The sequence below is a fragment of the Rhopalosiphum padi genome, chromosome 3, assembly GCF_020882245.1.
Source record: "Rhopalosiphum padi isolate XX-2018 chromosome 3, ASM2088224v1, whole genome shotgun sequence".
In the NCBI taxonomy this organism is placed as follows: domain Eukaryota; kingdom Metazoa; phylum Arthropoda; class Insecta; order Hemiptera; family Aphididae; genus Rhopalosiphum; species Rhopalosiphum padi.
The window spans coordinates 33,467,895-33,480,947 of NC_083599.1; positions in this window are offsets into that span (position 1 = coordinate 33,467,895).

Consider the following 13,053-nt stretch of genomic DNA (forward strand, 5'->3'; position numbering starts at 1 on the left):
TATAAAAAAAAAATTGATGAAAAAAAGTTTTTAGTTATTATGAATTTAAATATATATATATATATATATATATATATATATATATATATATATATATATATATATATTATATATAACATACCTATAATATAATAAACCCAAAGAATCACTTAACTTATAAAATAGGTACTATACTTGTATAATATTTAATAATAAATTGTATATAAATTATATCATAGTTGAATGATTGAATATTAAAACCTATAATCGCTTAAATCAGTAAAATAAAGACCAACTGTTTGATATAATATATTTTATACTTATTTAGTTCTATGCAGGTTGATTCACCAAGTATGCTTCCCCCGCCCCCGCCCCGTAACCATGTTATTTCCGTGGTATATTAAACTGATTAAGTTCTTAATTTAATTAGAAAATAAATTAACTAGTTTAAAAACAAACAAGTTTTTAACTTAAACCTTTAAACTAGTTAATGCTCAGCTAGCGCATTTTTTTAATTAACTCTTTTGTACTTCATAAGCATTTAACGATACCTTCCTATTGGGTTAGCCTAGCTTATGCCTACCTTGTTCAAGAGTACCTATTGACGATTGTTTTTAAGACTTGTGTAAAAAGGAATAAATAAGTTAAAGTTTCTATTTTTGTTATGTTTACCCCCCTCTCCTCGTTACATAACCAGTTACGCCACAGATTATAGGATTATAATAAACTTGTACTTCTCAAAAATAATCTTGTACTTATAACTTTTATAACTTTATTGTAAACAAAAACAGAGTATAACAATATAATTAATAATTTAATATATAATAATCTAATTTAGGTATATTTTCATCAAATAAGCTAATCTTTGTAATTTAACAATGTACTATTAAAGGGGATTGCAAACGGTCAGTTATTTCAATAAAAAATGAACTAATATTTTGACAATCATACACCTAGTGATTCAATTAAATTTCTGAAAATTGATATGAATTGCTTTTTTTATGCCTAATTAAGGTCGATCAGCTTTATCAAATTTCGGAAAATTATAATAATCGTTTGTCTTAGCGGTGCACTACATATAGCTTATAATATTTATTATTATTTGTCAATAAATTATAATCATTGTTACCAAAATTGCTCTTGAACATTTGTTGAGTATCAACATTTCAAGTTAATTATTTGTAATGCATACCGTATACCAACCAACCTACCATATACGCGTGTTTTAAAGGATTTTTATTTCTCATAAATGACTTGAGTCTTGAGTTAAATATAAAATCATTAAGAATTAGGGGTGGTCACTTATGATGATGGAAATGTGGTAAATATTTGTTTATACCTATACTGTGGACTCAAAAAGCCACCACTGTGTTGATTATTAAACATTTTTTAAATGTGATCTGATCGATATCGAGTAGACATATTAATAAAAACTAAAATCATTTTCAGGAATCTTAACTCATTATTAGTCTCATTGGTATGATTTTAAAAAAATTACATACAAATGAGCATAGATATTGACATATTTATCGTTCATTTGTGACGCCACGCTGCGTTATTTTTTTTTATACTACAGTAACACACTTACACACTAATGATCACTTGCTACACACTAAAAAAATGCCTTCATTGAACTCCTTAAAAATTAACTGTTAGCAATCTCCTTTAAATCATTAAGAACATATGTAAAAGAATTTTTATAAACTTTACTAAAAAAACGTATGTGTTTCGGTGAATCAGATGTTATACTTTCATAAATAAATAAATATGTTAACATTTTATCATTATTTCCTTTTCTTTTTATAATATTGTAAAAGTAATTTAATTTCTCTTTAATTTTTATTAAAAACTATACTTTATATTATGTATATATATTTATAAAACAATACAAAATGTGTACATCTTTTTCGCATAAGTTAAGTTAAGTTTAATTTTGTTTTTTTAATTGATGTCAATATCTCAATGTCTATGTGTATTAATTTTAAGTACCTACCTAATCATAATTATTATCTTTATCATTTTAATATGTTAAGACAAAATATAAAGATTATTTTATACTTTACACAACATACAGTTCAAATTATGCTCAATACTTTATTCAAATGGAAAAATTAACTGAATAATAACAAACGGGATGAAGATAAAAGCAAGAATATTTCGTAATTATTTATTAATGTTTTTATATAACTGACTACTGTTATTTATATGAACATTATAATTCCCTGAACACTGCTCTACAATTATTTGTCTTCTATTAATAAATATTAATAATTATTAGATGTAAATATTATTATATTTTTATCATAACTACAAAATATTGAATACACATGTAGTTAAATGATATATTGTATCAATATAAATTATCTGTCACATAAAAAATTGCGACGTCGCGGACACCAAAAAAATTACAATTTATTATTGAGAAACTACTAAACAAAATATATGATAACCCAATTTGACGTATTATGAATTTAGACAATTTATCTAAAATCTGACATGTGTGCATCAGTCGGTGTACCTACCGTTCGTGTACAGCTTTGATTGAACAAGACGCGACGCACATATCATCGTGCCACGTTTCTCTCTTTCACGTGTATCATAGAAATCGTTGCTTTGACTAGGTAATCGGTTGTTTGCATCCAATGGGGTACCGTAAGATTTTTGGATTTGGTAATCGTTTTATCTTACACTTAGTCATCGTGGGTGTTATTGTCTTTCGTCCACGAGCGTCTTCCGGCTTCGAGTTCGATCGTTTATTATAATGCATAAGTATATAGATTATATACAGATAAAATAAAACAACGCTCTTTACGATTTTTTACTCAAGTATGCGTAACGTTGAGCTTGTAAAATTTTTCGCGATTTCGTGTAATTTGGGCATTCAGACACATTGTGATTTTTTATTCTATACATATAGGTAAATCACCAGTGGCGGATTTAACGGGAAAAAACGGACATTTGCCGCCTGGGCCCCTATCCGAAAATGACCCCGGACCCAGTGTCCACCGGTGCTCACTTATTTTCATTTCAATAAAAATGTTCAAATATAATTAGTCATTTCTTAAATTTTTGAAGTTTTAGATTGTAACTCATCAAGTAATAATTGGGACGGTAATAATAATATTACTGTGTACCTAATTTATTCGTACTCGTACGTATTGCCTACGTACAGTCAAATACACGCACACATCGGCACATCATTATAACTATTTTTATTTATATTGTTTCGTGCATATTTAATGACGTTATCGCGGCATCCATCGTATCACAGCAGTCTTTTTTGATTATTTCTTACACTCCCTGTTAGTACGGCAAGTGCAGATATAATATCTCATATGAGGGTTGGTTCTTGTGTGATAAAGAAGGATTGTGATAGATTTGTGAGTCCTATTCTGACTTAGGTGATTATTACGTCTTTGTCTCTTCATTTTAAATCCAAGGGAAATTTCCATTTTGTAATGGAATGTTTTTTATATGTTTATTGTTTGTAAACGGCACTTTTTTCCAATTTTTCTATGAGGCTTTCTTTAATTTGTGATTAATATTGTTGAGTGTATCTAAGTTTGATAAAATATTGTAGAGTATACTATTATCATAATTTATAACTGATAATATGCAATTTAATTTGCTTCCTTATATTTCTTTGAGAAAAAATCCAAAGTGATTATTATTATAGCTTTTTAATGGTCTAGTAACAATTAAGATATAAGAATTTAATCTTTATTTAAAAACGATATACGCCCAAGCAGTGGGCAATATTAATCAATATTTATTTTTTGTGTCGAGATTTATTTGTGTGATACACTGATACCTATCTATTTTAAATTTACATTTGAATAAAATTTACAAACAGTTAATTATGAACAATTTTAAAATGATGTAGTGATTTTTGTACACATTAATAATACATTCGTTTCTCTTCTGTACTAAAAATAAATAAAATAATGATTTATTCAAAAATTTAAGTTTATAATTTTAATATTTTTATCGACGATCGTTGACAGTTAGAAACAGTTTCGTTTTTTTTTCAAGAGTATAAGTTAGATTACATCATAGTACCAGGTCAAAAACAGCATTATCATTAAATAGTAGGTAAACGTCATATTATTATTCGTTTACTTGTAAAACTAATAGATTCCTATTATTTAATAGATATATAGTAACCTGAATGTATAGTTTATATTAGTTTATTAGCTAATAAGCCATCTAAATTGTGATCTTGAAAACAGTGAAAACTACATACTGACTACATTGTTATTATATTTTATTTGGTTTTTTATATCATTACTAATGTTTATAAGAAGATACGTACAAATATTAATTACCTCTATTATAAAAAAAAAAAACCCCACTTTATGTAATGATGATTAATGATGTATTATTTATATGTACTTACTTCAATATAGGTAAATACTTTTTAGTGTAAATTTATATACAGTAAAACTTCTGTACTATACGTAAAGTATAGAGTCTTATAAGACAGAAAACAAATCATATCATTTACAAATTTGTCAAGTATAATTAAATAAATTCGGTTCTAATTTTATTTGATTCTCAAAAATATTTAGCTGTATTGAAGTTTCACTACATAATATCGATTTATAAAAATATGTATTAAAATATGTCTTGATGTATCGCTATACCATAATGTAAAACAAATACAGTTTAAATCTGATTTAATTATTTGTAATTTTATTCTTATGTTTTTTTTTTATCCCTTTTATATTTTATAATGGTAAAAACAATGTTGTGATTTGTCTTATTTTTAAAGTTATGAAAATGTATTGTTTGTTTGAACGCATTTATCCGTTGTATACAATTTAGTGAGTAATAAAATACAGTATTAAATTATTAAATAATTCTTTCAAATATTATTTTTTATGTATTTATTATGAAGGAATTTCAAAACACGGGCAACTTGCACGCACTACACTTGTGAGCACCTCTTCATACAAGTAAGAGTTTGTATGGTACATTATAATAACCATAAAAAAATAAAACGTAAACAATTGATTTCAATTGAAACGTCCCAATTATTATAGGTTTACTCTATAGAGTATAGACTAAGATTTACCATGATATACTTAACAAATATTGTACGTTTTTGCTAACCATGATCGTTGGAGGACTCAATCACGACCAAGCAATAATAAAGATAACTGTAGTATGTGTCCGGATGAGATCAATAATCAATTCATGCGACACTTCAGAATAACTATTACTCTATTTTCTGTACTCAAATGACTGCGACACGATAATATTTTGTGTATTGTTATGCAATTTGTGCTTATGAGCATAAGTAACTAATGGTGTAGTGTAACTGTTTAATTGTGCAACGGGAAATTAGGTTTAAGTTTTTTTAATTTCATACGTTCTACACTTTTATTGTTATTATAATAATATATTAAACAATTTTAGATTCTGAACGGAGTGATGAATTATGTATTGATTTTACAATGATGTGTGTTTTTTTTTTTTTTTAATTTTCTTTAGTGTCTGTCATCACGTTTTGGAGTAGTAATAATGCTTCGATTTTTGACTTTAGCCCTTCTTTGAAAAGGAAAATTCATCTAGTTGGTATTTTGAAGGGGTCAAAAGTAAAAAAATTTCAATAGTTTTCAAAAGCGTCGAGAAAAACCCTGAAAAAATTACGGAAAAACGGGAATTTTTACGCATAGCCACTTTTTGACCAAATCGATTTTTTGATTTTGCTGTAACTCAAAAACGAATCATTGTAAATACTTGAAATTTTCACCAAATTTTTATATTAGCGTTATCTATTCACGATTAAATTTTAAAAATATTTAGAATTTTTTTAAGCTACTTATAGACAATTGAAATTTTTTACTTTTTTAAGTTTTTTTTTTTAAATGCCGATAAAAAAAAAATTTGGCTCACCAAAAAATCTTTAAAATTTAATACTAGGTTTATTATAAAATGAACTTATCGTAGTAAAAAAAAAATCAAAAATCGTTTGTCACAATTTTTGTTTATAAGCATTTAAAGTTCAAATATTTACGAATTATACCAAAATCGCGAAAATTTGCAAGGAATTTTGAAGTTGAAAATTCATAAAATTGTTGTAATTTATACTTAAGGTTCAAAAATCCAATACAAGGTTATCCATAAGTTTTCCTTTAAGTAATTGTAAAAAAAAATTCTAGCGTCGATAAAGAAAAAATTTTATGAGCTTAAGAAATTTAATTTTTTACGAAATCGCGTAAAATAACGATATATTACAATTTAAATATAGGTAATAATATAATATATCCAACTAATTATCATTGACTGACAAATCATCTCCGTTCAGAATCGTTTTTCGTATACAACGATACCCGTCATTGCATTCAAATTTAATACATCCATTATAGTGAACTCTCCATCTCTACTATACAGCAGAGCGATACCCACTTTTTTTTATTTATATCACAAAAAAATCTTTTATTTGGAACTTGAAGAAAAGGAACTTAACAAAAAAGGATTATATAAATACACTTTAAATGTCACTTATAATATGAACATAGCACAATTTATTAAGTATATTTTATTAGTAATTATTTTCGAGTATAATTTATTGTCTTATTATATTTGATAACGACCGTTAGTTGTCGCGGTCACACTTATACTATAACTATAAAGTTTTATAATATCCATATCGACGGATATCGGACGTATCATAATCTTATATCGTTTTCACCTTATCGGTGTTCCGAACAGTAACGACATAATGTTGAGACCTTCACTACGTACGCAGATCCGTTTTAATTAAATACTTTGCGGGTCACGGGCCGTAAATCAGACGATTCAGACGGTAAATTATAACTCCATACGCGTATATTATATACCTATATAATAAATTATGATATTCACTTTATCGTTTTGGTGTCCATTTTTGTGGGGCCCCCACCCACAGTTTACATTTTAATAAATTTAGTTAAAATATTATTTATAGTTTTTTAGCGATTGTATTGTTATCCATTCTCATAGGTATAGTAAAATTAATATTATTTTTGAACAGGGCAAGGTAAATTCGGTCCGCGATCGTTTGTGTTCATTTTGAAATCGGTAAGTTGGGTCACGGCTATAACCTATCATTGGCGCAACTAGGTCTAAAATATTAAAAACATAAAACTTTAATATTTTATATTCATACAATTTACTTTTGAATAATTCTCTACGTTATGTTGCATAGGATGTATCTGTTCGGGACAGGAACATATAGTGGTACATCGCACGGACACCAATTAATTCTACTCATCAACAGATAAATAAACATTACATCATTTTTAATTATTTATAGCATATATTCAATATTGTTTATTAAATTACATATATATTTTATTTATACCATTTATGCAATATATTTATACCACAATTATGAAATTTACCATACTACATTTAACGTAGGTACTAACATTTTTTTCCAGCACTCAATTTACTGACTATTTTATTTTCCAGGGAATATACCCAATTTATCAATCCCGTTTTGAAGTGTATCACTAACAGTTTCTAGAATATACGTGTTACGAATATACCTACTGAAACCTACTGAATACCTACAGATACCTACTGAAAAAGTGGTGACACAACTGCACAAATTTGTAGTGACATAGTTGTAACACGAAATAAATTTCAGTTGATTTCACCGACAATGTGTCAGTAGTTATCATACATATAATGTGGATAGACAATTTTGTTAATATTGAGCTAATAAATATATATTAATTAATATTAAAATAATTATTAAAAGTTTCACGTCATACTTAAAAATAACAAAATGTTATAAACATTTTATTATTTAGCTAAAATACTAGACATGTCACGTGTTATTAATACTTTTTTTTTGTATAATTTATACTTTTTGAATACATCTTGTATACGTCACTGCCATACACTCATAATGGGTGGAAAGAGGTACTCTTCAGTGTCGCTTTATGCAATTTTTAAATTGTGGAAAAATGTTTTGCTTATGATAAGGTATACCTTTTAACAACACTATTGAATAAAAAAATCCTTATCGATTGTACATTTTTAAAATTTTTTAAATATATATTTCAAAATTTAATTATTGAAAAAAACTTCACGGGGAGGGGAGGAGCTAAAATAATGTTCTGACCTTTGAATATAGTTATAGGTTAAAATTGACAGAGGAACATGAATTTTTTTTTAAATATAATTTTTCCTATTGGTTGTGTATTATTGTATTATTGAGATGGAAGCAATACAATATAACATATAGGTATGATATCCTCTTAATTGATATATTTTGTCTTATTTTCTATAGACAAAAGCAAGTTGAAGATTGAGAAATAAATTGTGCATACACGAGTAATTTAATGGATTAATCATGTACTTAACTACCGAAGTCGTAATCATTAACAATATCGATATGATAATAAAACTAAGGAAATTATGAATTCATCTATGATTATACTTGTAGTAATCATAATACATAATATTAAAATAAATTAACTATAACAAATAATTAAGGGGCCTCGCTACGGTTATTATTTAAGGGACATCATTTAGGCAATTCATAATCTCGTCTTAGCCGCCCGAGATCTATGTGTTAGTTGTAAATGATTATTACTTATTAGTGTGAGTGATACGATGCGGGTACCGGCTGGAGTACGCGCATGCACATGTCAATAACGACAATAACTCGATAACAATAAAAATTCACTATACGAATTTTACGACAACTTACTTATTGATTTGACAAAATTAAAGTTAGTTAACGTTGTCTGATCTTAATACTGAAAAAATATTTAAATTCATCAGAAAAATGTCTGTAGATTGTACGAAACATTCTGGTTTTGATTTTAATATTATGCTTTGAAAAAATTCATAATTTCAAGTTTTTATAACCACTTCATTAGAATATAAGATTTAATTTTTACAAAGTATTCCGTACGACCTATAGACAATTTTCTGCTGAGTTCAGAATTTTTTTTAGAATCAAAATCGGACATCTTAAACTAACTTTAATTTTGTCAAAACTTTACGTCTTTTGAGCTCAAATTGACGGCAGTAGCGAGGCCCCTTAAATTGTTTTATGAACAAAAATTTCATAATTCCCCTTCTCCAAAATGAAAAATGTCGGTAGGTGTCATATTTCTATCAGTAGATAGAGTAATTTTAATAGTATACTGCAGTCGTCATATTATAGAAACAATTAACAGAATAGATGATGATAAATTATAATACTTAATAAATTATTTCATATGATTTTACGTTATACGCATGAAAAACTGCTATTTTTTGTTGTTGTTCATAAAGTCGCAGTTTCTCACCAGGTGACATTTTCATTTCTTTTCTTTATTTGTTTATACAAATATACAATATTAATTTTTAAAAACGACCCAGTTCGTAATCATACCAAACCATAACTGATCCATTTTACACAGGCGTGGGTCCAAATGGGGAGGGGCAAGGGGCTACGGCCCACCGTAAACTTTGCCACACAGATAAATTTTAGGATGTCTGTTTTTGATAGCCAATAAAATACGATACGCACATTATATCGACTCCCCCCGTAAATTTAGTATGGATCCGCGCCTGATTTTACAAAGCAAGCAAACTACTGCGAAATCGGAATTTTGTTATTTTATTAATAGTCCATAGCATTTTATGTATATCGTGTAGTTATAAGTGACGAGGTAATAATAAGTGACGGAACCGCAAATACATACTGAATATTATTATATATAGTTGAATTCGATGAGCTTGCGACTTAGAAACATTACAGAGCCGCTCAATGCATATATACTATATTTTTTTTAAAAGAGCTTGTGGCACAATAATTAGGTTCTTTACATGATGATGGGTACGTTGAACTCTGATGAAAACTATGTCAATACTTTATTATATTGTTTTTTGTTTTCATTATTTGTCACAATACGGGAATATATGGAAAATGGTCATGTTATTAACGAACAGGTCATGTCATGCCCCTATTTGACTTTTAAGTTAGGTACCTATAAAGCATGTACTGAACAGTAGGTAGATTTTTATTATTTTTTTTTTTTTACAAAAATAATTTTAAAAAAACTTGGTTTTGTATGAATATTAAGATTTTAACACTGTTTGAACACGCCCGACAGGTATATCTATTAATCGATTAAAAAACCGTGTTTATTATATGTTTTAAGCCATGTGAAGAGGCATAAACGTCAACGATCGTAGAAGTGGACTGTATAGACAGGCGGTCGATAACGCCACGCACCGCTATAACTATTGTAAAAGACAGTGCCGTACCGATCGAATTTTAATTGAAACTTCGCCCATATAATAGGTATATTATAAAAGGGACATACCGCTGTTTGTCATTCATATTCGTGTTGAGAGTGCCTTTGATTTTGGACTCGTTGGCTCATGTTATACAATGGAAATGCATGTACAGTGCGATTTTATGACGTGCAGTTATTACCTGTCTATAAGACCATAACTACTTAGTACACAGGTAGTACGATTACGGAGCGCCGCCCATTTATATAGTATTTGGGTGTGCCGCCGAATGAACATCTGATCGACACACACATATATATTAATTTTTTATTTAATAATACGTATCTATTGCTGCAGTCTAATACAGAACTCGAATGCTGAAGGACCGACCAAATTGCGAAGTGTCATCGTATGCTTCAGATCTAAGTGTGTTTAGTAAAGGACGCGGCCTCCACCCCAAAAATTCGATCCGTAAGTACGCAATACCCAATAATTTGTATTTTTGTATTAATAAATCTGGTTTAAGGCCATCAGGGCGATTTCTATATTCATTAAAATTTTATAAAAAAAAATAGTGTATATTGACATGACATTATTCAATAATATTTTTGTTTTGTAATGGATCATGCCATAAGTTCAAATGTCTCAAAAAGCTAGGCTGCAACTTGCAAGTGGAAAAAACATAACGTAAGAGTTATGTTCACATTAGAAGATATTTTATAAACATTTATTTAAAAAATTGTAGATAACATCTTATAAATATTATAATATTTGAGTTATTTTTCAAAAAAAGCAGCAAACTTTTAACGTCATGTTTTATGCATCGTTTATGGAAATATGAAATGTATAAACGTATTATAGATTCACGAATATATCTATAACGTTAAATGGCAATCTCCTCTTTATCTTGACCTTAAAAAAAAAGGCTAATCGCGCCAATTCAGTCATTTGGTAATAATTGCTTGACAAATTAGCTGGACAACCTGGACGTATGGACTCAGTGGCGTCATGAGCATATTTCTTTAAGGTAGCAATTGCCCCAAACAATTTTAAGTGGTTTTGCAATTTTGTTAGTGTAAAAATATTTTTTCATTTGTTACTATTATTTTTGAAATATTGAATAAGTAATATGTTGACATTAATTCCGTGTGATACATTATATCATTTCACAATGTTTATATTTTACTGATTTATTTAATGAATCAGCAAGTAGATAACAAAACTACAAAAATAGGTACTGTTAAGGGAACTGAGGCGATTATATGAAGTTTAGGGCATTTATTATTTTGAAGTTATAAATTATATCAATATTTATTTTAACATAAAAAAGACGTAAATGAAGGCATCCCCTCTAAAACAATTTTTTTGACGGGATAGCAAATGATTTTCAAATTCTAAAAACCATTTTGGAATCGAGTACTTAATTTTCAAACAAGATTTTGGGGTGATAACTTTTTGCACGTAATTTATTAACATTTAAGCTTTATTATTTGCTCAGGTGGATAAAATGTTCTTGATGTCCCAACAGTATAATGTTGATGCCGTTCAGTCAGACTGCAATTTTATCGTCGGAGTGTGCTATCTATTCGCGTATGTTTAGGCTTCTAATAGTCAATGAATATATTTAATTTTGCATAATACTTTATCATTACATCGTGGTCTAAACTGACTTTGTCAATCTGATTTAATTTTAAAGTCGGTATATCTACATAATGATAATTTAATATAGTAACGAAATTAAATATTAACAATAATATTTTTTTTCAGACTCTTTGTTAAACTCATATATAAAATTAATAATGCTCGGATTTTATAACATAATATTATGATTATTTGAGCAGGGAGTATGATCCAAATGATGTGATTTGCATAGTTTTTCGCAAAAATGTCATCTATAATTTCTTTTATTGCATTATATTAGTCAAGTACTAGCCTACCATGTTAATCGTTGAAATTATTTTATTTTTAATATAATTAATATTTACGTGAACAATAAAATAATTACAAAAATACAGGTTATTATAGTTTTATAAAAGAATGTTTTTAAAAAGGAATAAATAGAAGAATTTTTTTTTTTTGTATATTCAAACAAATAAATAAAATATGCTTTTTTGCAATTATAAATTACTTTTTAACGATTTATTTTGTTTCAAAATTCAATATCTATTAATTAATAATAAAATTAAGTCTTTATATTCTAATAATATATTCATTAAACATATTTGAATTCAAGCGATTTACAGTGATTATAATATAATTATGTCATAGCTGGCGTATTTCTATTTCAATTTTGTTAAAATGCATGCTGTCGTTAGTGTTAAATTATTTAACCGTGATATATTTAATCACTGTAATCAAACCAATAACTTTGATGTTTACATTTTATTTTCTAATCTTTGTGGACTATGCAGTAGCACGCGTATCTATTGCGTATTGGTCAACTTCATATTTTACTCGTAACCATGTCTACTGTCAGAAATGCACACCCTACTGGCAAAACGTTGGGTTTATGATTCATTATCGAAATTTGTTATTTAATATCTTGCATTGAATATTGAAGTATTTTTGTCTTTTATATCCGTTTAAGCTCAGTAAACAAAATACAATATTATATATTAGGTAAATATTAATTTACCTAATTAATAAATAAGTGATAAGCGAGTGACATGATATTAAGTATGTGGCAGTTAATTTGATGTTTCATTGTTATAAAATAAACAATATTTTTTTTGTATCTTTATTTTCAATGTTTGGGTTCTATCACATTTCCGATAAAAAAAAATCGTTTATAATAGAGTCTATATAATAATTAACTAATAACCTTTACTTGGACAATCGCTTAGACGA